The following is a 23628-nucleotide window of genomic DNA, read 5'->3' as shown; positions in this document are numbered from 1 at the left end:
TATCCACTTACGTTGGTGCCATGTATTCATTTAAGTTTTTTAATCTTTGTGCCAAGTGAGTTAATGAGTGTAAAATACTAAGAATAAAATATTAATGAACTATAATTTTTTTTTTTTTTTTAAATCACATATACTCAATTACTACACAACAAAGATCACCATACATTCTATTTAATTAAAAATTAGAAAAAAATTATCATTAGTATTATGTTAGGAGTGTGGTGTGTGTGTGGTGCTACATGTGTACGGTACTAATGATGGGTGCGTGTGATGCTGATGAGGCATGTGTGGGGTGCTGCATGTGTGTGGTGCTGATGAGGTGTGCGTGTGTTGCTGATGAGGCATGCATGTGTAGCTGATGAGGTGAGCTGTGTCAGTGCTGCTAGGGTGTACAATGTAACTGTGCCATAGATGGTGTTGTGATTGCCTAGCTGGCATTGTGTACTTATACTGTAGTATATATATACTTGTATTGGAGGTGTACTTACATTAGCATTGTATTGTATTAGAGTTAGTTAATGGAGCTAGTTAGGATGAGTTGGATGGCTTAGCTGGCAAGGTAGTTATACAACTGGCTTGGGAGGACAGTTAGGAAATTGGTTACTGAACTGATGTGCTATCCAGGGTATTAAACTAGAAGGGTGATTGTAGAATGGGAACATGATTGATATTCTTACTAGAATTTCCCTCTCAATTCTCTCTATCTCTCCTTTCCTATTTTCTCTCTGTTCTAGGCAAGGATGTCAATACCGTACCGGAGGCCGTACCGGTTTGGCCACTGGTACACTATATTTCGGATACCGGTCAATACTGGTGTACCGTTTCAGGTTTACCGCTATTTTTTATATTTATAAATATATATATATATATATATATATATATATGTGTGTGTGTGTGTGTGTGTGTGTGTGTGTGTCTGTATATATATATTATAATAAATATAAAAGTTTACCATAAAACATTTCCTCAATTTAGAACTAATTATTCATGGTTTTAGACTTTAGTATCAATTAAAAGGGAAATAAAAAATAAAAAAATAAAATAGAAAGCTTAAAAGTTACCATTGCATATTAAGAAAACAAATAATACTAATAAGTTAATGCAAATAAGTTACCATTCTATCTTAACAAAAATTCAAAAATTACAAGGTTGTCGAGTTCAACACCATACACCTGCAGCATCACACACACACACACACACACACACACCACACTCCTAACATATTAAGTTTAGATAAGAATTTTAATATGTGACTAATTACATTTACTTTTTTTATAAAATAATTTGACTAATTATTTATATTTTTATGATAAAAATTATGTTTAATTTTAAATTTATTCATACGTATGCATGTGTTACATGTTATTCTTTAAAAAAATAATTTTACTAATTATTTATAGGGAAAATTACAACTTACCCACCCATGGTTTTATCGAAATTTAAATTACCTACCTGTGATTTGAAATTTGACACTTTACCCACTTAAGGTTGGTTCAGTTAGATTTCTTTAACCCATTTCTGATAAAAACATGGCTAAATATGTGATTTTATTTCACTTTTATGTTTCTTTCCCCCAAAAACGTAAAAAATAAAAATAAAAATACAAGATCAAATAAGATAAAAAAGAATCAAGTGGAACACTAGCATTATGAGATTTCAAACCACAAGTAAGCAACTTAAATTTCGGTCAAACCTCAAGTGGGTAAAATGTCAAATTTTAAATCACAGGTAGGCAACTTAAATTGCAGCCAAACCATAGGTAGGTAAATTGTAATTTGCCCTTATTTAGATTTTTATAATAAAAATTGTATTTAATTTTAAATGTATCCATGGATTTCCATGGGTTACATGCTAGTTTATTTAAAGCTAAAGCTTAGAAAAAATCAAATTGGATTTCAGTTGAGCTCTAAAATCCATGGGTTTATTGATTTTTTATATATAAGAATGTTATAGCAATTTTTAAATTTTGGTGAAGCTTTTAACTTCTCATCGCAATAATCCAGGAGTTTCTTAAAAATATATTAAAAGTTTCTTACAAAGTTTTTTTTTAAGAGTTTAGAAAATATAAGAATAATCAATGATAGTATTTAACTTATATAGGAATTGAACTATTAAATTTTTTTTTTTTTTAAAAGAAAATTTATGTTTATAATTATACATTTTAAATGTATCTATTATTATATATGGGGTTACAAGCTAGTGATAATAACAAAAATGAATGAAAGCTATTGTAGTGGAAGAAAAATTTAGGAAAAATCCAGTAATATGTCTTTTATAGTAGTTTGAAAGAAAAATTGCATAGCCTCTATATTTAATCATACAAAATTTCTTAATAAAAACACTTAATTTACTTATGCAACAAGAATCTGAAGATCAATAGATATGGTCATGGAACTTACTCCAATTACATGTTACAAGGAAACTTAGTATGTAATTAGTGGACCTAAGTGTATGAATTAGAGATTTGTTTGAGAGTTTATTTTCAATTAAAGGACCAAAAGTCTATATCAAAAGAAAAGGTTAAATTTTGCTTATTTTAAAACATGAAAAATTTTCTTAACTATTTTTATGTTCATATTTTTGTTATGTTACGAACGTTTAAACATATGTTCAATATAATTTTTGAATGAATCACATTTTTTGTTTTTTGAAATAAGTTTTATAATGGTGGAGACCTATTTAAGATTGAAAAAAAAAAAAACCTGAAAAAAGCAAAAATAATATTTTGGTTCCTACATTTTAGGGTCACATTCAATTTGGTCATAAATTTCATAGCAGTGAATTTGGTTCTTATTATTTTTAAATTGTAGTTAATTTGGTCCATACCATTAAGTCACTAAAAGAAAATACTTACGTGATATAAAATGTGCACAGCTGTCAACATAAAGCTTATGTGGCTACTAATATAATAATAAACTGAGATTCTGTCATGGAGTCATGTCCAAATTCAGACCAAGATAACTTATGGGGATGTGAGCTTGTAGTAAACTTTTGGGGATCTTAGTTCTAGATTTTGAGCCCTTTTACTCTCAACCCTTCTTGGTTTCTCTTTCAATTTGTTGTTTTTGCTGTCTATATGTTTGAGTGTGACTTTCATTTCATTTCTATAGCGGGTTTTCACTTCTTAGCCTAAAGTTGTTCATTGACGTCTTAATTAATGGCTGGATTCTCAAATTTTTCATATTTATTTCTTTTTTCCAAAATTGGATCATTGAGTTAATTTTTGGGGATTTGTTTGATTTTAATTGCTATCATGCATCTGTCAATATGGAAACCCATTCCACACTACGTAGCTCTTATTTTAGATAAGAACAACAAATATTATACTAAGAGATGTTATCATTCTGGTATAAAAACCAGAAAACAATCATCAATTCTTAAGAAATTGCAAAAAATCAATTGTTTGTCAAATTTCATAGACAATCTATCTAAAAAAAATATGTTAAGAGTTTAATTATTTAGAGTACATTACAATTAAGGTCTCTGCTCCCTTATATACAAAGCAAATTTGCCAAGAAAGGAAAATAGAAAAGAAACTTCCTAGTCATTGGAGTGGTTCTAAAATCAGATGCCAGTCATTAAAAATTTAAATGAAGATCGTATGTTCCTTGCATCCGACACTATACTTTCTTGTCCTAGACCTCTTTGCTCAAATTGTAGGGTTATGCCTAGGATACAATTTTGTACTAATCTCAGGAATTTTTCTCTCTTTATAGGAGGAAGTAGAGATTGAAAACAAAATTTGTTATGTTTGTATTCACTATTGTTGCATATATATATATATATATATTGGCAATGTGTTTTGCATTAATAATCTTGTTATGTTATGTATGTTTAGACATATGTTCAATATAATATTTGAATGAATCAGATATTTATTTGGAAGGAATTTTTATGACGATGGAGACTTATTTGAGGTTGAAAACAAAATTTGTAATGTTTGTACTCACTATTATTTCATATATGTTTGAAAATATGTTTGAGAAGATCTTTAAGAGAGAAAAGTCCCTATTTAAAGTTTGTATTCGTATTTCTCAAGCAAGTTGAATTACTTCTGTTTTATAAAATGCTCTATATAACCGTTTGTTGGAAATTCACTTTGTCTTTCAAAATCTCAAGGCCTTAGCTTCATAGTTATCATTATACTTTTCTAAAAATGTTTTCATTTTCTAAAAGGCTTAAAATACCTCAAATTTTTTTATTTTAAATAAGAAACCTATATTTGCCAACTAAAATTGTCAATGATGTGAAGCAAATAGTTATTCTTATCAAGCAATAATAATTTGATCGGTCCATAACTTTTTTTTTTTTTTTTTAAATAAGCTATGGTCTTTATTTTTGTTGTCATGTTAGCTTCATTAAAAAGGCTATTTTTTTACCTATACTAAAAACTAATTGGTTTCTTGTCAAATTTTCAATGAAATGAAATGAGGGTGCATTAAATACAATTGTAGCAGAGTTACATATTGTTATTAGAGTCATTAAATTGGTCAGTTTGTTAGCTTTTAGTTACAGCTCTACTTCTTCTCCAAAAAAAAAAAAAAAGTTACAGCTCTACTATAACAATTAGTGGATTCAATTAATAACGGTTTTTCTCCCCTCATAAAAAAATAAAAATAAAAACACGTTTTATTCTCCTTATAGATATAAATGTCACCCTTAATTGTATAAATAAAATTCATTGAAGTAATACAGTACCTCTTGAGTTGGATTAATTCACTCAATTGCTTATCTCAATTGAGTTTCCTTGTCAATTTGTTTCTTCTTCAATTTCATCAATATTTGAGAATCTTTCATCTTATAACACATAGAAAATGGGAACTTAATCTAAAAGGTTGATGTACAAATGGAGATTATTTTGTTTATGCTTGTTGGCATTGAAATTTTCCTTACATATTCCTTTAAAATCTTGGTAGTATTTTGAAATTTTTGAAAAATTTCTAGACAATTCGTATTCAAGTAAGTATCAAGATGGTTGCAAATAATAAATATTTAAGAAAATGTTAAAGTTATTAAAAATTTTATGTAAATAAAACCAACAAAATAGTTTAACAATGAATATATAATTTGTTTATTTGAACAATATTATAAATAAATGTCTAAATTACTTTTTATTTATTGGTAACACATTAATTTTATAATACAAAACATATATAATAAAATTTATAATACCACTAACACCACTCAAAAATATATGACATCGTTGGTTTTTATGGTAAAACAAATACATATAGGGTTGAGAATGTGGAAAGCCTATTGGTGGGTCTTCATTTGTCTACTTAAATACCGGAGTATGCGAGCCTTGACTTAGGGTTAGGGGTGACAATTTTTATCCATATTTATAAACCCACCAATTACCCACCTAATTTGGATAAGTCTTAACTGAACCCATTTGAATATTTGGGTTAAATGGGTAAAGACCTATTAGGTTATTTAATTATATGGGTCTTAATGGATAAACCCACTAATACCTACTAAAATCCATCTAAAATTTAAATAAACAATAGAAAATATAAATTTCTAGAAAATGACTGAAATACCCTCGAAACTTAAAATATAACAAAAATGACCAAAATATTCTTGAAACCTTAAAATTACAAAAATACTCATGAAACTTAGAAAATGACCAATATTTCTCCACAATTTTACTTAATTTTGAAAAATGTAAAAAACTAATATCTAATCACGTATTAAATACACATTAATGAGTGTCTTTAAGAGTGTGTTTGGTAGAGTGGATTTTAGGGAGGATGAAAAAAAAGAAAGAAAAAAAAGATAGAAAATGAGGAGGGAAATTTTTTTGAAGGATGTTTGGCTAGGAGGTAGAGATGGGAAAGAGATGGTGGGGCTTAGGTGTTTTCTCCCCTAGTCGACCAAAAAGTTTTCTCTCCAAAATGGAGAGAAAACTAGGTTGGAGGAAGTCTAATAGGTAATAGACGAGATTGCCCATGTGCAGTGCATATGAGTTTTGTTGAGTTGCCTTACTTTCCTGGGATGCTTTTTTTTTTTTTTTGGATTTTTCTTTTGATTTGTTCAGGTGTATTTCGAATTTCTTTTGGATTTTTTTTTATTTTTATTTTTATTATTATTTTTTTTTAGGTTTCGGGTGTATTTCGGTCATTTTTAGGTTTTGGGGGGTATTTTGGTTATCTTCTAGGTTTTGGGGGTATTTTGATCATTTTTAGGATTTGGGGGTATTTTGGTTATTTTTTAGGTTTAGGGGATATTTCAGTAATTTTTTAGGTTTCACGGGTATTTTAGTCATTTTTACCTTTTAGAGGTATGTGGGTCATATTGGGTTAAATAGGTGGGTTACTAATTATATGAATTGGGTTGGTAATGAGTAATTAATTTATATATAAACGAGTCATGGATGGATAAATGGGTAATTACACACCCAACCCATTTATGACCTAACCCGCCCATTTGCTATCCCTACTTAGGGTTGATACTTCTCTTGCAGTGGTGTTCAAGAAGGGATGCATAATTCATATTTTTAAAGTGTTAATTTGTATTTGTATGGAAACAAGTTAATTAAATATTCAATTACAAGTTATAATGTACAATCTTAAAAAAAAATTAAAATGCACCTATCATAATCCATCTATATATATTTAAAACCTAAAATTAGAGAAAATCCAATTAGATTTTAATTGGCTTCTCAATTTTGTACCATGTGTCTCATTTAATTTTGAATTTTTGTTCCTAGTTAATTTTTTAGTGTAAAAATAAAAAAAGTCCAAATCCAATTAGATTCTAAATTGGATTTCAATTGGAGTCCAATTTTGCACCATATGTTCATATAATTTTTTAAATTTTGGGGCAAGTATATTATTGTGTACAATATATATATATATATATATATATATATATATATATATAAAATGAGAAACCATTACAGATTTTAGAAATGTATGGTTTAAAAAGTGTATAAACTAATACAATGTATAATTTGAACTTCTTCTAAAAAAGGGGTATAATTTTAACCTTTAAATTGTGATTATTTTTAATTGTACCCATGCATATGAACAGGGTTACCCACTAGTTGATCAATAACTATAAGCATTGTGATTCTATATCCATTTCTTAATATTTCTCCACAATTTTACTTAATTTTGAAAAATGTATAAATATAATATCTAATGACATTTTAAATACACATTAATGAGTGTCTTTAAGAGTGTGTTTGGTAGAGTAGATTTTAGGAAGGATAGAAAAAAAAAGGAGAGAAAATGAGGAGGGAAATATTTTTGGAGGATGTTTGGCTGGGAGGTAGAGACGAGAAAGAGATGGTGGGGCCCGGGTGTTTTCTCTCCTAACCAGCCAAAAAGTTTTTTCTCCAAAATGGAGAGAAAACTGGGTGGGAGGAAGTCTAATAGATAAAAGACGAGATTGTCCATGTGCAGTGCACCTGGGTTTTGTTGAGTTGCCTTACTTTCCTGGGATGCTACCTTGGTTTTTCTTTTTTTGGATTTTTCTTTTGATTTGTTGGGGCCTTGGGCATGGTGCTTTGTTTTGTTATTATTTTTTATTTTTTTTTTCTTGTTTAACTAGACATATATTTTTTTCCTGGACATGATTTTTTAAAAATAATTTTGGATGATTTTTTTTTTTTTTAACAAGAGTATATAAGTAAATCTATACAAACTTACTTTTTCCGTCTCTCCACTTTTCCACTCCCAAGCAAACAAAAATGAGGGAAATTATAATCTTTTTTATCCTTCTACTTTTCTACCTCTTCAACCAAATAGACCCTAAAACACTTGGTAGCAAGGACAATAGGTCTAATCATATGTAATTTTAAAATCTTTCAAGCGATATATTGTGATTAACATTATTGATAATAGTAATGACTTTATATAAAAGTAAAGTTACTCCAATTACATGTTAATGCTTTAACAAGTTTTAAAAAGGATATGTAAAGGTGGCATTAATATAGATGTTGGCAAATTTGAGGTTGAAAAACCTAAGATAACAACTCTCCCAATAGTGAATAACTAATAGGACCTTTATATATTCACATTATACTTGCAACGCAAATTTAAATTGTAGATACATAAAAAGTGAAAATGTTATACACATTTGCAAAGAGTGGTAGATATACAAAAAGTGGAAATGTTGTACACAATTTACATTGTAATGTACAACGTAAATTTGTAAAACAAGAATTTCCATAATTAATAATAGCCTAAAGCTTGATAGAACCTTGCATAAAGGGACCTCCAACTCCATGTGCTTCTATTATGGATGGAGTAACAGAATACTTCTGTCATTATGAAGTATTTACTTCAAACCGGTTTCTTTTGTAAGGACATCTTTGACTGCGAATGAATAATGAAAGGATTATTTTCGATGCAAAGCAAAGAAGTCAATACATGAAACAAGACTGGCATTGCCATATTCATTCTTTAGAGAGAGAAAGAGAGAGAGATACCATACAAATCCAGAAAGAACGTAGTGCATGTATGGGTAATTAAGTAGTGAAATGAAACAAATGTAGTAGTAGAATGGTAGGGCAATTCTCCTTTGGCAGAAATCGACACTCATGCATTCAAATGCACACAACATTTCTGCCCTAAGAGAATCGCCCTGTTATTCTTCTCTACGTAGAGAAGAATAACAGGGTATACCCTCCTAACACATCCATTGCCACCATTCAGTTTTGCGTTTTGCCAAAACTTCCATGGCCGCTTTTTATTCTGTGTGATCCGCACACTATGTATGGATATTCCATGGAAATAGATTGGCATATGCTCTGGATTATTCCCTCTCGATCCTCCTCCTCACTTCTAATGTATCCATCATGGACCCTTTCCTTGGAAAGAACTTTTCTTTCATCAATCTTTTTCATTCCATACCTTTTAGACCTGTTTAAGAGCAAATGATCAAACAGACATGGGGTTTTTCAGGAAAAGTTTTGTCATGAAGCTAAATCAATATTTTATTTCTTCCATCTAATTTCGATATAATTTAACCATTATTCCTAATACATCCTTTTTCTTTTTAAGGAAACATTCATTTAAAACAAAATTCATTCCTAACACATCCTACTCAACATGTTACTATGAAGAAATATATGCCGGCTATGTTGTTATAACAACATATTAAATGAAATACAAACTAATTAAGGCAAGTGCGTGTGGTAATAGTGGCTAGATATAATGCAGATACTAGAACAAAATTGACCCCGGGAATATGTATATTTTTTTCATTTTATTTATTTTTCTAGATCAGTGAGGATATTTGCATATTTAAACAAAATTATGAGAACATGCCATTGGATCTTCTCTTTTCCAAGCTCTTTCTGTCCAATCTTTTGTCCCTCATCAGGTGGTCCTGCGTTAATCTTCTGCCAAAGTTGAACCACTTGTTTGGTGTTTGTGTGAAAACATGCCATTGGATTTACATTGTCCAGAGTCAACCTCCATGTAATCGGGCAATTCAAACTCGTTTTAAATTCCAGTTTGTATAACCTACGAATAAAACATTTCTTAGATGGTGTAATACACTATTAGAGTGATGCAAACATAACCCATAACTTAAAATCCTCACAACACTCCGCAAACACTATGAGAAATACATATTCAAGAAATTTAGAAAACTTGAATATTTTTCTTTTTCATGGTTTGAAATGTAAACTTGTATATTTTATTTATAAGGTTGGATTTCTAAATGAGTAGTTTAAGGACCACAAATTATTTCAAAACGTCTTTGCCACAATTTTGTTGTGACAAACTGTGAGTAATTGACTACAAAGTGTGTGTATATATATTATCACTCTTATTATAAAACAATTACTCTTATTAGTGACCGTAAATTGTAGAAAATCTTGACCTTTTTTTTTTTTGAGAAAATAGAAAACCTTGTTGTTTTTTTAATACAAGATAGGAATTCTACTTTAGTATAATTTAAGTGTATATGTGTATGAAACTTCATCCTGAAGCCTTGAATTCTAACCCTTGCCCTCCACCTCACAAGAACCTTGTACTCGTAGAGTGACCATTATGCTAAGAATGTGTGGTAGTAAAAATCTTGAAATTGATGGTTGATATGCTTAGGTAGCATTTAATAACGGTAATGGTAGTACCTAGTATATAATCTAAAAAAATTGGGTTTGATATTATGTTAAATTTTTGTTTAAAAAAAAAAATTATTATACTAAATGTAAATGCGGTTGGCTATGAGTTATTGTGAACTTCATTTTTTTTCCAATAACAATGGTTCCAAAATTTTCTTTTTTTAATTAATATTTAATTTTACATGAAAATTCTTATTTCAAATACATATAGTTTCACATACATGTAAATAAGGAGGTATAAAAGCAATATACACGTACAAGGCAATTTCTAATAACAAGTTACATTTAACTTAATTTTAGTTAGATAATTATGTTCATAAAACAATTCTAACATAAAAGAAATGTACTCTATAACAATTTCCCCAAATTCTCCCAAAACAATTGGACCAGTTTAAACAAATTCTCTACTACTTTTTCACAATTGAAACATAACCCAAAAACCAAAATGCGAGGTGGAATTCCGAACTAGACAATTCTAGTTTACAATTATTTTGCCGACAATCAAATTCAGCTCAAATCTATTCGTAAGAATTCTAGGCCTTTGAACATAACCCAAAAACCAAAATGTGAGGTGGAATTCTAACCCAGACAATTCTAGTTTACAATTATTTTGCCGACAATCAAATTCAGCTCTAATCTATTCGTAAGAATTCTAGGCCTCTAGGACCATTGAGAGAGAGAGACTTCTTTCTTGTACAGTCCTTATTGGACAACAATTGAACAATTAAACTTCATATATAATTAAATGCTTCTACTAAATTTTTGTTTCCATACTCTTACATGCTTTACTCAATATCTTTTTATTGGAGGTGAATTTTGATAAATCTACCATTGGATTACGTCTTTTTCTTATATTTTTCATGCTTGTAAAATTTCTAGAAAATTAAAGATCAATAGTTATACCATCAATAATGTTTTTTAAATTTCAAGTTTTTGTAGTTTAAAATTATTCATAAAATATAAGCTTATAGATAATGTAATAAATAATATCTAATTGATACAAAATTTGATATTTGTATTAAGAGCGTAAAGAACATGCAAATCAATGGTTATATTTTCAAAATATGTAGTAATGTATATTTTATTGCGTAAGGTTTGTCTTAAGTTACAATCAATTTTGTAGCTAAACTTTATCCTATTAAAAATTAATTGATTTCTTATTTCTTTCAATTACACCATTTTATTATGAGATCCTTAAAATTGATAAAATATATATATATATATATATATATATATATATATATATATATTTAGATCCATTTGGTGGAAATTCACATTCTCTATCAAAATCTCAAGACCTTAACTTCATAGTCATAATACGTTTCTACAAATGTTTTAATTTTCTTAAAGACTTAAAATACCTCAAATTTTTATTTTAAAAAAGAAACCCATGTTTTCCAACTAAAATTATTAATGATGTGAAGCAAATAGTTATTCTTATCAAGCAATGATGATTTGATCTGTCTGTGAATATTTTTATAAATAAACTATAGTCTTTATTTTTGGTGTCGTATTAGTTTCATTTTTTTTTTAAATTATTTTTTTAATAGTAAAAATCTATTAGTATCTTTACGTAATAATAAAAAAATTGGTGTCATAAAGTGATCGTCATAAGTTGAAATTCTATTATATCTACATGATAATAATAATAATAATAATAAAAGATTTTTATGAAGTTATTGTCAATTCTTCAATGAAACAAGTGTGCATAAGATAAGATTGTGGCAGAGTTACATATTGTTATCAGAGTTGTAAAATTAGCTAAATTGGTCGGTTTGTTAGTTGTTAGTTATTGCTCTACTGTAACAATTACAGGATTTATTTAAAAATGGTTTTTAAATTTTTATTCTCATTATATATATAAATATCACCCTTGTATAGATTAGATTCACACAATCTCTCAAGAGTTGGATTTCACTCAATTGCTTTCCTTTCATCCTTGCTTATCTCAATTGACTTTCCGCGTCAATTTTTTTCCTTCAATTTCATCAATATTTGAGAATCTTTCGTCTTATAACACAGAAAATGATAACCATATCTATAATGGGGATGTACAATGGAATGTTTTTGTTTGTTTGTTTGTTTTTTATTTTTATTTTATTTTTATGCTTCTTGCCACTGAAATTTTATTTACTTTTAAAATCTTGGAGGTATTTTGAACTTTTAGAAAAAAAAAATTCTAAACTCATGTTGTCAATTTGTATTCAAGTAAGTTCCAAAATAGTTGCTGATGATAAAGATTTAAGAAAATGTTAAAGCTATTACAAAATTTATGCAATAAAATCCACAAACTGGTTTGACAATAAAGATGTGATTTGTTCATTTGAAAAATATTATAAATAAAGATCTAAATTACTTTTTTGTTATCAGCAGCACATCAATTTTGTAATATAAAACATATTTAATAAAATTTATAACATCATTGACACCACTCAAAAATATATAAAATCGCCGCAGGTTGTTATGGTAAAATCAAAACAGAGAGGGTTGAGAACATGGGAAGTTTATTGGCGGGTCTAGAATTGTCTAGATCAAGAAGGAATGCATAAGTCATATAATGTATAATTATTTAAAAAAAATAAATTAAATTACACTTATCAATAATTCATTGATTTATAACCACAAGCATTGTGATTGTATATCATTTTCTAATATTTCTCCACAAGTTTATTTTATTTTGTTTTGAAAAATGTATAAGAATAATATCCAATGAAATATTAAATACACTTTAACAAGTGTATTTAGGTTACTTGTTAGCAAGAACAATAAATCTAATGAGATAGAATTTTACAATTTTCAAAGTGATATATTGTGCTTAGTGCATAAGTGATATTGGTAGTAAATTTATATAAAAGTAAAGCTACTCTGATCACATGTTAATGCTTTAACAAGTTTCGAAAATGATATCTATTTAGCAGTATTAGTGGCATTTCCTAATATGTAGATGTTGGCAAATTTGAGGCTGAAAAACCTAGGACAATTCCCTCTATATTAAATAATTAATAATAGCCTTAAGCTTGAAAGAACCTTGCATAAAGGGACCTCCAACTCCTAGCACTTCTATTATGGATGGAGTAACAGAAATATAGAATGCTTTTGTCATTAAGAAGTATTTACTACAATCAGTTTTCTTTTGTATGAAGCTCTTGTGTGGACTTTCTCCAAGTAGCTTATCACTACTTCTACACCCTCTTTGACTGAGAATGAACAATGAAAGGATCATTTTCAACACAAAGCAAAAAAGTCAATATATGAAACAAAATGGGCATTGCCATATTCATTCTTTACACACACACAGAGAAAGAGAGATTACCATACAAATCAAGAAAGAACGTAGTGCTGGTGCATGGGAAATTAAGTAGTGAAATGGAACAGATGTAGTAGTAGAATGGCAGGGCAATTCTCCTTTGGCAGGAATGGGCACTTATGCATGCAAATGCACAAAGCATTTCTGCCCTAAGAGAATTGCCTGTTATTCTTCTCTACCCTCTTAACACATCCATTGCCACCATTCAGCTCTGCGTTTTGCCAAAACTTCCACGGCCGCCTTTTATTCTGTGTGATCCGCACATTAGATATGGATATTCCATGGAAATAGATTGGCATATGCTCTGGATCATTCCCTCTCGATCCTCCTCTTCAATTCTACTATAGCCATCATGGACCCCCTTTCCGTTGAAAGGACTTTTCTTTCACCAGTCTTTTTCATTCTGTACCTTTCAGACCTGGTTAAGAGCAAATGATCAAATAGACATTGGGTTTTTCTGGACAGGTTTTGTCATGAAGCTAAATCAATATTTTATTTCTTCCATATAATCTCGATATAGTTTAACCATTATTCCTAACACATCCTTTTTGTTTTCAAGGAAATATTCATATAAAAAGAAAAATGCATTCCAATGAAGAAATATATGCCGGCTATGTTGTCATATACATATTAAATGAAATACAAATTAAGGCAAGTGCGTGTGGTAATACCGTAATAGTGGATAGATAGAATGCAGACACTAGAACAAAATTGACCACGAGAATATGTATATATATATTTTTTTCATTTTATTTATTTGTTATTTGTTTTTGTCTTTTTTCCTGATCAGTGAGAAAATGAATGTTGATGAATTTTTATATTTACAAAAAATTATGAGAACATGCCATTGGATCTTCCCTTTTCCAAGCTGTTTCTGTCCAATCTTTTGTCCCCTCAGGTGGTCCTGCGTTAATCTTCAGCCAAAGTTGAACCACTTGTTTGATGTTTGTGAGAATGTTGGAAACGATTCAATTACTTTTTTCTGCTTGATATGAGATTGCCACTTTTAAGTAACGGCAGCATATGTTGAACCACTTTTTAAGAATTATATCATGTACACGGGGCGAAATGACTTGGCGTAGTTTCAAAGCATTTTTCACTCAGTTTCTCAATAATGTGCATTATTTGGGTTTAGAATGGCTGGAGGTTACTCCCTCCAATTTGGGAGAAATTATAATATTTTTGTTGGACCACATTATTTGTCCACCATTTTACTAAAAAACTCTCACAGATTTAAATTGCTAAGTCAAAAGTTAGTTTCTTACTGATTCAATAATTTTAAATAGGTGAGAGTTATTTAGTAGAATAGTAGACAAGTAAAGTGGTCCACTATAAGGACCGTATAATTCCTCCTAATTTGTATCTTTTTTTTTACTAGAAAAGGATAAGATATATACGTTGGGACTAGGGGTTCGTAGTAAGGGAAGAAATTATTATAGGAGAAGGCAAGGAGTGGGAAAGGAAGAGTTATCTATATTTTTCACTTGGATGTTTAAAACAATGAGAGGCAAAACAGAAGGATAAGTATTCTACTCATTGTTCGTTTGTTAGTGGAAATGAGAGGTCGGGATTAAATATAATAGGAGAAATTATTATTTTAAAAAAAAAAAACCTTACACTTTATACCTGGTTTTAAATTTGTCAATTAAAGTCTCAACTTTATAAATCATTTCAATTATTATTTTCCTTGATTCTAGGAGTAACATGATTCAAAAAAGTGGAAACCATTGAAAAAACTTCCAGTTTCACATAAAATTTATTCATAAATCAATTTGACAACCATTAAACAGATGATAGAGAAAAAAAAATTGTTCAAAAACAGTAAAATTTTCTTAAAGTAACAAATTTGGTAGGTTTTATTTTTGATTGACAATCCATGAACAAAATATGTCTTGTTAGTAATTTTAATGGTTTATTTTTTAAAACAATACAGTTTCCAGATTCTACATTTTACAGTCAACTTTCAGTATGTTTGCCAACTTTCAACAGCTAGTCAATCAATTGAGATTGTAAGTATTTGATCAATTGAGCACTTAAGTTGATCTATTGAATGACGCAGAACATATTGTAGATTTTAACCCTGCCTATTGTCCAAGCATCTAGGGTTTTGTGTCACTTATGCTAGACTATAAAAGAGACCTTATATGACGTGATTACAGAGAGAGAAGAGCCACTTATTCTATATCTAAGGTTTTCTTACCCAAAGCTTTCTCAAAGTTTCTACAGATGATATTTTTTGAGGAAAATTTGGTGTTGTTGAAGTTCCTGTTTACATAGTTGCTGAAATCAAAATCTTCAAGTGGGTACTTGGATTCGTTGGTTGGAGGTTCACATTCAACTAAGTTTGCTAATTACAAGAGTCTGTGGATTCAGAGATGTGTTGGGTAGCATTAGTAAGTTTTATTAGAAATAGGATTATTCAGTTTCTATAAAACTTTTAGTCAATTACTGGATATGTTTTACCTTGATATTTTTAGGTTAAATCCCACTAGTGTTATTACTGTGCAATTTTATTCCATTTATTTTCCCTAGGTCACTATATAGATGTGTGCTATTCTATCTTCATTTCGCTTTTCTTGATTGATATTGGTGATTATTGCATTAACCATGGGCACTTCATAGTTGATCTAATTAATAACTGTCTTAAAATTGGTTAATATTTGTTATAATAGGGTCTAAAAACCAAAAAAATTAATTTAATTTAGTAGTTTAGTTTTAAGTTAATTGCTTTTAATTAGATTAGATATATGCCTTAGGATAGAGCAGTGTAGAAATTTGGATTATGGATCGGTTTGTGTGTACATGATCAATTTTGTGAATGCAACTCCACGAGCCTGTGTGTGCAACCTTAGTCATGCACACACAGGTTCACCCAAAAACTCAAATATTCAAATCATTCTTTTTTGTTTGTTGATTGCTTCTCTTTTATTCCTTTGATTACTTGTTAGTAACAAGCTTCTTTTGATGCTTTAAAAATATGATTAGGAATTAGAAACATGTGTAGGATGTGAATAAGATGTGAGCATGAACTTGGATGATGGAAGTGATGAACTTGAATGATATTAACATGCTATGATGTAATGATGATGAGATAAATGAATAAATGATGTATGTGATGATGTATGATGAAGATGTGATGTATGGATAGCATAGGGTTTGTATTAGAGTGTGTATATGTGTTTTACTTCTTGAATGTTTAATGACCCATTAGGGGATTGCTTGATACAATTAGGCAATTGAACACAATGAATGAAGCTCAGCCTACACGATGGGAAGGCATGAGGTGCCAAACACCATCCCATCATTTACCCTAAATCTGGACCCAATGTCTGGTGTGTAGGCCTCTACAAGGGGTCCAAGTTGGTTGCTAGATATAAACTAGGGGCAACTCTCAACCCTCTGCCTTTTAGGCCTACTCCGCGGAGGCATACTCCCAAAGGCAACACATTGCATCACATTGTATACCTTTCAAATGATCATCTTATATTCTTATGTCTATAGAAGGCTTTCATGATTTCTACATTTGAGACCAAATTTACATATGTTTATGTTTATTGAAGGCTTTCATGATTTCTACATTTGACATCAAATTTACATATGTTTATGTTTATTTTATGTAATTAATCCACACATATATAATGTTCAAGTCTAGAATAAAATATCCTATTTAAAAATGTAGTAACATTTTTTGAAATAAGTTAAATTTTCTGTATAATTTTTTTTTTTTTTTTGGTAAGTGATGATTAAGAAAAAATAATAATAATCTAAGAGGCCCCCCTATCTCTATAGCTCTACAAGTGTCTCAATATGACCATAGAAGCTCTACCCTCAAGGGTAGTGATTTGCACAACACAAATATGCCTAGCTTTATCCTATGTGGGAGCACTGTATCAAATTACTCTAGAGAAGATCTACCCTTAGGGATGCAAGGAAATTGCCATACCATTGTATACCTATGTTGCCATTATTAGTCTCGTATCCATATACCATTTTATTCATTATATAGTTTGGTTGGTTTTTTCAGTCATTCAAATTATTAAAAAATTAACTAAGTAAAGGAAAGTATTTCATTCACCATTGAAATAATATGATGTAGTTTGTCCACCCTATGTTATTTGAATATAGTAAAGTTATTTCCTATTAAAAGTGTGATATATAATTAATTGTGATCATAGATAGAATAACTCCAACCAAACATAGTTAAAAAGTAAGATCTCACACACCCCAGAGTAGGTGAGGACATATTCAAGGAAAGAAGTGTTGGCCAGAAAATATTGTAGCTGCAGAAGAACTAATCTATCACTACACTTGATTCTTAGAGATCTTCTCTCAACCAGGATTTTTTCAAAAAGATCCATCCTAATTTTGAGTTTGTATTTGTATTGACATCATCTGTAATGAAAACAATGTTGTTAGTTTTGTAAACTCTCTGACTCTATGTACTTAATTCATCCCTTTTTTCTTTTTCTTTTTCTTGATTGTGCCTATGAAATTTTACATACATTTATGTTATATTAATATTTATTTTATGTAATTCACACATATGTTTAAGTCTAGAAAAAAAAATCCTATTTAAAAATGTAGTATCATTTTTTGAAATGAGTAAAATTTTATGTACATATATATTTTTTTGTTATAAGAAATATGGATGATAAAGAAAAAAAAAATTAAATAATCTAAGAGGGTCCCCTATCTCATTAATTGTGCAAGTGTCTCAATATGACCATAGTTTTTCCATGGAACTTTTCTACTTTGCTTTACCACAAAAGACACTATTATATGTAATTCAACCATTACATCGTTGAGATTGTGGACATGATGTCCTTCTTGATACGTATTTATTATTTTTGTATTCATTTTTGTCAAAATGTTTGACTCTTCAAATATTGAAAGACAATACCTAACTCAATATTAGCATGAAAATCAAATCTATTTTTATAACATGGCTTACAAACAGATTGTGGAGTAATTCAGGGATTGGATTTTAATCTTAATATTACTCCACTATTTGATTATAAGAGTTCCTCAATTGTGGAACCTCACTCAACACTAGTATATGAAACCTCAATCAACACTAATAATTAATCCTTGACTCATAATTACTCATTACTCATTATGATACAATAAACTAGCCAAAGTTCCTCAATTTTGAAGAGTGTAACTCTCTAAAACAAGAAGTGGAAAGAAATGTGTGACAAATCTTAAAGCAAAACTGACCAAAGGCCTAAAAGATGTTATTATCCAAACGATGGTTGTAGATGTTGTGGCCAAACAATCCAAGAAGATGAACTATCACATTATGAACTTCGAAAGTATTATTTGGTTATCTCTCACACACACACACATTCAAAAACAAATGTATGTAAATAGGTATGTATGTATGTACATATGTATTTATCAATAAGGTTTATGTTTATGTTTATGTTGACACATATATACAATATTCATGTCAATGTTTTTCATGCCCATTGCATGTGAAATAATTTTTCATAAAAAAAAAATTCATGAATTGACTTATGTTCATTTCTCAATATTTAGTTTTTTTTTTTTTTTAATTTTCTTGTGGACAAAAACACATTTGGTCGGGGTCATTTCTCAGAAATTAAAAAAAAATAACTTTAATAAAATTTAAAATATTAGATCCAAAAAAAAAAAAAAAAAAAAAGAGTTCACCCTCAAAAAGTGAAAAAATCACCTCCCAAAAGAGAAATTGAGCAACTAGCCTAATAATCTCAAGAAAGTTGATTAAATGGCCCTCAACCCATGGGTCCGTGACCTCTGAGTGGAAGGACCAGTAGGGTGACGATTCAATCTAGCTTTCTAAGGAATTTCCCGGGCCTTGAGTCATCAAAATCATTAATGATGAAGGACACGTGGTGCTTATTGAATGGCCATTCACTTGGATCGAAGTGTCCCTTCGTCTTCCGTGCCATTCTCTCTATATAAGCCATGCTTTCTCCCTTTTATTTCTTTACTTTTCTACCGAAATTCATGACTAGAGCGCACCCGTCATCCTTGTCAGAGAAGCACACCGTCCATCTGGTGCAACCGTCATTTACATTCTCCTTACAACCCATTTCCAACTGGTAAGTCCCCTTCCTTTACCATTCAAATTTCTTATCATTTTTTGGACTTTACACTATCATTGACTATTTTAGTTCCGTCAATGTCTTAGGGTTTACCGTCATGTGTAGGTGATAAATGTCTAGTGCGTCGAGTAATCAGTCATGTGTCTGCGATGGAGCGGGCTACGATGAAATGTATCCGTTGGGTCATAAAGACCCCGACGCATCAAGTGAAGAGAGGAGTATGTCAGCTTCCTCTTTAAAGGACGAGGATTTGGAGATAGAAAGGTCAGAGGGGGACTCCAGTGACGGCCTAATTGGTGCTGAACCCCCAATCCAATCCATTGTCAGACTCGATGGGCTCAAGAAGTTCATCATACTCCCTTTATGGACGGTCAATGATTTTGTTTCTAAAATCAAAGAATCACACTTCAAAACACTAAGGGATAAATACCAGATACCCGTCCATATACCCATGCATCTACCTTATAAGTCAGAAAAGTGTTATTACGAGGGTCTTGAGGACGTAGGAATCTATGAGCAAATGCTGAAGGTAGGGCTCAAGTTTCCCTTAAGCGCCCTCCACCGTCGTCTTCTCCAATACCTTGGTATGTCCGTTACCCAGATCTCCCCAAATGCCTGGAGGGTCTTCCTGAGAGTGGAGGTCCTGTATGGTGCCATGTTAGATGGGGCACGAAGGCTGACGGTGGAAGAGTTTTTTCCCTGCTACCGTCCGGCTGAGGTCTCCTAGTCCAAAGGCATGTACAACTTTACGCCCAGGAGCCTGTTGCTAAGGCTCATTTGTGAGAATCCCGACTCTAATAGGGATTGGAAGAGTCATTACTTCTTTTTGGAAGGTGATGGGTGGATGTGTCACTCTAGTGACAATGAATTTATGCCCGTTGACAAAACATAGGGCATAATGCCACTGTCGGGTATGTGTCCGTCTACTGTGAGATTCATTTTTATTCCAACTGCCCTTTACTGTAAACCTAATTGTCCGTCTTCTTTTGCAGCTAGGGATCGTACTGAAGTTTCACTTGAATAGTTTAGCTTTTTGGAGAACATTTTTAACAAGACCAAGCTCGAAGAGAGAACGTGGGCTAAATTGGTCAATTTGGATACCCTATACTAGTATTATGACGAACCAAAGCCGACCATAGCCGCCTGTCGATACGATGCCCAAGTCTGTCAATGTAAGTCCGTCACCTTGAGTTTTTTGTTATGCTTATTTTCGCTCTTTAAATGCCCACCCACTATCTTGCAAAAATGGATGCTGCCAAGAGAATGGCTTATATCAAGCAGCAAGCTGCTATGAAAAAACAAGTAGAGGGTACCTCCAAGGGGACGAGTTCATCCAATCCGTCCATTAAGAGGAAACCACAGGAGAAAACGGACTGTCCTCCGAAGAAGCCTAAGACTGCCCTAGAGACTGTCGTGGGTTTAAAAGTTGATATAAAGAAGACGGTTACCCCAATCGGAATAGGACGGGGGAAGGGCTTAATGAAGGGTCCAAACACCGTTGCTAAGAAGCCACCTGTCCTCCTTCGTGAGGATTCTAAGTACGCTTTGGAGAAGCTCACGTCCATAATTTCAACCGATGACTATGAGGACCTGAGCAACCATGCTACTGAAGCAATGGGAGAGACGGGGCTTTTCTGCATTGCTCAAGTAATCATGTCCGTCCATTTTCTATTTATATTTTTGGCGAAAAACACATTTTGGTCCCTACATTTTCAGCCGATTTCCGTTTTAGTCCCTAAGTTTTTTTTTTACCACTTTTAGTCCCTCTCCTGAAAAACGCTTCCATTTTAGTCCCTGCCGTTACATCAGAAACGGATATTGCAGACGTGGCAAATGGCAAAGTCAAAAAATAATAAACTAATGTCCACGTGGCCTAAATTAATAATAAAAAATATTTTTTAATGCCACATCAGCATCTAAATTAAAAAAATTAAAAACTCTCATAAAAAAAAATCAAAAACAAATTTAAAACTAAACCCAGCAAGAACAACAAAACCCAGAAAGAACTAAACCCAGCAAGAACAAACTAAACCCAGATCTAATCCAAAACGGCGTCGTCGTCCAATCCAAGCCCAATCCCAATCGCAAGAAACGGAAACACAGGCGAAAGAAACCGATCCACTCCGAGTCCTCCATTCGCGAAGATCCAATCGTCGAAGCAACACTCGATCCCGATACGAGCCGCACCAATGGATTGGAATCGAACTGCACGCACAGTTACAACGTCGAGAGCAGTAGCGTGTGTACGGTGGTGACGGAGCCGAATTTCCAGAATGTGCGCGGCGAGGGTGATTAGTGGGTTTGTGACTGTAGGTTGATTTTCTTGGCCTGGGTTGTTGTGGGTTTGTGAGTTTTGCTGATCTGGGTTTGTGGATTTGTGGCAGATTGGTGCACTGATCTGTGGCGGATTTGTGGGTTCATGGGTTTGTGAGATTTGTTGATCTGGGTTTGTGGGTTTTTAGCGGATTGGTACACTGATCTGTGGCGAATTTGTGGGTTATGATTCAAAGGCTGGGTTTGAGAGAATGGTGGGATTTGGAGGATGGTGGAGATCGGTGGGTTTTCAAGTTGGATTTGATTTTGTGTTTCGATGGATTGGTGGGTTTCCAACTTGGAGATTGGTGTTGATTTTGTGAACAAAGAGGATGCAGGTCTTTTGATTTTAATGGGTGTATGTTGGGTTAAAATTTTTGAATGTGCAGATTTGTTTCTGGGTTTGATTGTTGGTGTATGTTGATTTCTGGGATTTCAATTTTGGTGGGTGTATGTTGATTTCTGGATTTTGGTTGGTGTATGTTGATTATTGTTTGATCTAAGTTCTGAATTTCGATTTGTTTGGTTACAAAGAACGTACTGGAAAGGCAAAGAAAAGAAAAGACAAGAACTAGGAATTAATTTACTAAAAACATGAAGAATATGAACGGTAAGAAAACGAAGAACACAAAGATGATCTTCCAACAAAATAATGAAAAGAAAAAAAAAAATTATGTTAATTATTAATTATTATTTAAATAATTAAATAATAACTAAAATTTTATTTTATTTTAAAATGCTGATGTGGCATATAAAAATGCCACTTAATCGCCACATCAACGCCACATCGGCGCCACGTCAGCTAATAGGGTTTTCCGTCTGCCACCTAGGATTTTGCCCTAACGGCACTGACGGAAAGGACTAAAACAGAAGACGTTTTTCTAAATAGGGACTAAAAGCGGTAAAAAAAAAACTTAGGGACCAAAGTGGGAATCGCGTGAAAATGTAGGGACGAAAATGGGTTTTTCGCCTATATTTTTTATGTTGCCATATTTCTAATTTTGCTTTGCTTTCAGGCAATGTTGATGATGAAGGGGCTAATGGGTCATTGCCTGAGCCATGGGATGGCCTTGGAGCGTGTCAGGGCGAAGGCCAATTCAATGGAGGACGAGCTGAACGGGCTAAAGGCTTGGAGGACGGGTATGGAGAAGAAACTTGCCTACTCGGAGCAAGCCAGAGTGGAGCTTGAAAAGCATATGGAGTTATTGAGGAAGGTTCTGGAGGACAAAGAGAAAGAAATTGCCAACACCAAGAACCAACTCCGTCAGGTGAAGGAGGAAGTGGTACACGAGTATCGAGACTTCGACGCCCTCCTTTCAGAACTTGGAGAATCATTTGCTGAAGGTTTTGATGATGCCCTCCATCAGGTGAAGAGTTCTTATCCAGACCTGGACGTGTCCTATGTCTCCATTGAGACTCAGGCCCAATCAATAGCTCAGCCCGTCCTTTCAGAGAGTATGAAGGACCTTTTTGCTAAAGATGTAGACGATGCCACTGTCGTCCTTCAGGGTGACGAGGATGCTGCTCCAGGAGGCCAAGAGAAGATAGTTGAAGAAGGTACCCGTCATCCTGAGGATGCAAATGAGGATGATACCCCGACCGTTCAGCAATAGATTTTTGTTTTATGTAAAGACTAGAATAATTAATTTTTTGATTTTAACCGTCGTCCTTTTATAGAATTTATTGTTGTGGTTTTCAATCAATATTTACTTAACTTATCTGTCATGTTGTCGATGTGAATGTGATATTAACTTAATGTGGTGTTGACCTCGTTCACTGGTTATTATTTATAGAATGAGTCTGTTCCCTGAGGGACGAAATGTTAACGTTGTCCATTTAAC

The 23628-nt window shown here is 31.8% G+C and overlaps 2 long non-coding RNA genes across 2 annotated transcripts in view; both read right to left on the bottom strand.

Moving 5' to 3' along the window:
- LOC126726265 (uncharacterized) overlaps positions 1 to 13586 on the bottom strand; it is a 47750-nt gene extending 34164 nt beyond the window's left edge. Inside the window, exon 1 of the long non-coding RNA XR_007655770.1 lies at positions 13392 to 13586. This is a non-coding gene — a long non-coding RNA (uncharacterized LOC126726265). The remainder of the gene's footprint in view (positions 1 to 13391) is intronic.
- On the bottom strand, positions 7988 to 8872 carry LOC126726266 (uncharacterized). Its single transcript, XR_007655771.1, has 2 exons — positions 8435 to 8872; positions 7988 to 8321 (listed from the first exon to the last, which is right to left on the bottom strand). It is a non-coding gene; the product is annotated as an uncharacterized LOC126726266 (long non-coding RNA).
- Positions 13587 to 23628: the final 10042 nt, after the last annotated feature.

Source organism: Quercus robur, chromosome 5 (genome assembly GCF_932294415.1).
Source record: "Quercus robur chromosome 5, dhQueRobu3.1, whole genome shotgun sequence".
In the NCBI taxonomy this organism is placed as follows: domain Eukaryota; kingdom Viridiplantae; phylum Streptophyta; class Magnoliopsida; order Fagales; family Fagaceae; genus Quercus; species Quercus robur.
This window is presented reverse-complemented; position numbering and strand designations above follow the sequence as displayed.